This window comes from Mustela nivalis (assembly GCF_964662115.1).
Source record: "Mustela nivalis genome assembly, chromosome: 14".
NCBI lineage: Eukaryota > Metazoa > Chordata > Mammalia > Carnivora > Mustelidae > Mustela > Mustela nivalis.
The window spans coordinates 88,059,603-88,062,123 of record NC_139033.1 but is presented as its reverse complement, the minus strand read 5'-3'; the positions used below and the strand labels follow the sequence as shown (position 1 = coordinate 88,062,123).

Below are 2,521 nucleotides of genomic sequence, written 5' to 3'. Positions count from 1 at the left end.
TTCCCCGAGGTGGGAAGGGAACAGGGTCCCCGGGGGCCAGCTAGTCTCTGGCTCTCTCTGTGTCTCTTTGAAGGATAATGTCACATCTCCATCTCACCAAACCCCAGATAACCCCTCAGAGCCAGGTAGCAAGGTCACGGCAAGGTCATGACATTGCCAATGATACCATCCAGTGAGAGGTGAGCCCTGTCTGGCTTGGGGCTAAGCCCTAACGCACAGGAACGCACTTCATCCTTACACCATCATGTGAGGAAGGTCCGCTTTATACCCACCCCAAAGCGCATTTCATACACGGAGACTCAGAGGCTTTGAGAGCGAGGGAGCTACCAGGTCCCAACGTTAGAAGGAGAAAGGAAGTCAGGTTGTTGTACCGCGGGACTCAGAGTCGCCCCGGCTGCCTCGTGCCCCTCTCCTTGAACAGTGATCATTTATAGGGCGCTTGTCCACTTCGCAGGAATCCCTTCATTTCTGGCTTCCCAGAGGGAAAGGACTCCTGGAGTTTTGTTCACTGTTTGGTCCTCCTCGAGTCCTGGAACACAGTAGGTGTTCAACAGATATTTGCAGAGAGAATAGTTCTCATTCATGCCTCTGTTTGATCTTCCCCCACACCCTTGTGAGGTAGCAAGTTAGGAAACAGGATTGCTGCTGGTGTTAGTCATCTGGCTAGCAGGCGAGATGGAGTGACTTCCTCCTGGTCACACAGCCAGGCCCGGCTGCCGGACTGGGGCCCCCCGGCTTCTGGCATCCTTCCCAGGCCTTTCCAACTCTGTTGTCAAGACTTGGGCCCCTGCTGTTACGGGACAAAGATATTAATTGGGAGGAGGAATCCTTTGAGTCATTACCAGCAATAATAATAATAATTGCAGTCATAGTCTCTGTAATCTTTAACTCGTGTGAGCCTCTTATCATTGGCACCAACAAGGCACTATTATGTCCTTTCTACAGATAGGTCCAGAGAAATCAAGCAACTTTCTCAATGTCGCACAGCTGGAAGTGGAAGAGGTGGGATTCAGACTCCATGTGGCTCCAGAGCCCATATGCCACATCCCAGTAACATTTCAGGACCAGCTGGCATCCTGGGCTGGACCCCACAAGGCTCACAGCACAGCTAGGCTTAGCTTTGGTGAAGGCTGGGGCTGAATGAAACGGCCACCCTTCCCTCCTTCTTTCCTGCCAGTCATCGAGTCTTCCCTGTTCCACCTGTGCACTCCGCAGCGGCCCCAGGACACAGCCTGAATAGATGAGGGCCCTCCCTGTTCTAACTGAGCCTTTGGCCTGCCTGGCAGGAGACGTTAATGTCATAATTATGTGGTTAATTGTTTCGTTAGAGCCCAGACCAGTGCCACCGAGGAGGGCTGAGGCTTTGCCAGTCTGTGATGGGCACAGACCGGGGCTGGGAGCTGGGGAGGGCTGCCACATGGGGCTGACCTCTCGACTGAATGCCGAAGGGTGTTTGGGGTGAGGCGAGCCAAGTGGAAGAGCATTCTGAGCAGAAGGCCTGGGCAGCTGCAGGGGCTCTGACTGTGGCCCGAGCTGGTGTGGGAGGAGGACAGGCGTAAGGGGTGGGGGGAACCAGGGATGAGGGCTGTGCCAGCCTGCCCTGGGCCCGAGGCCTCTCTTACGGAACTGGGACGACTGTCATCATCTCTCTTTCAATATTATCCTTAAAGCACACATGGGAAAGGGGACTTTAGGAATTCCTGTCCGCCCCCCCCCCCAGCTCTCTGGGCTTGAATGGATTCTCCAATAAGCATTTACTCCATCACACCGTAAGTTCGGGCAGCTGTTAGCACCTGACAACGTGCCTGCTGTCCTGTTTGACCCTCACAACCACCTGGAGGGAGGAAAGGTGAGCAAGTATCAGGCCCCGGTGCAGCAGAGGAAACTGAGGCAGGAAGAGGTGGTGCCTTCCCAGGGCCCCACCCCTGGCATACCTTCCTTTCATGGCGGCCTTTTCTCCTCTTTGAGATTGCACTTAGCAGCACCTGAGTCCCTGGACTGCTTGGAGGGGGGGGGGGGGGGTACGTGACAGAAGCCAGGAAAAGGGCTGAGCAGGTAAAGGCTCAAGGTCAGTGTTCCGGAAACGGTGGCTGCCCTCATTATCATCACAACCATAATCATTATTCCCTGATTCCGGTGCTCGGCTTCTCCCTGAGCACCTGCTCTGCTGTGTGCCAGGCACTGTGCCAGGTGCTGAGAGGCGGGAAGGCAGAGAATGCCTCCCCTGCTGCTAAAGAACTTACAGTCTAGTGAGGGAGGCAGTTAATTAGCAACCTGGGGCAGCTAGCAAAGCACCCACGAAGGGGCCGGCCATGGGGCAGGCGTGGCAGGGGAAGCCCAGAGGCCATGAAATCTGAGCTTCAACTTGATGTTAGTTTGGCCCTCGGAAGTGGGAGAGTGGGCGAGGACTCCGCAGACACCTCTAGGTGGAGGTGGGTGTCTCTGACGCTAGAGCAGGCGGAGCTGAGTTAGTGCTGGCCACACCGAAGGGCCTCGAACGGCTGCTCCATGCCTTGTGGTG

General features: G+C 55.7%; 1 long non-coding RNA gene across 1 annotated transcript; it reads right to left on the bottom strand.

Annotated features, from left to right (window-relative positions):
• Positions 1 to 708: 708 nt before the first annotated feature.
• On the bottom strand, positions 709 to 1,995 carry LOC309848015. The gene is made up of 3 exons (XR_014302792.1): positions 1,935 to 1,995; positions 1,767 to 1,834; positions 709 to 790 (listed from the first exon to the last, which is right to left on the bottom strand). It is a non-coding gene; the product is annotated as an uncharacterized lncRNA (long non-coding RNA).
• Between the last annotated feature and the right edge of the window lie 526 nt (positions 1,996 to 2,521).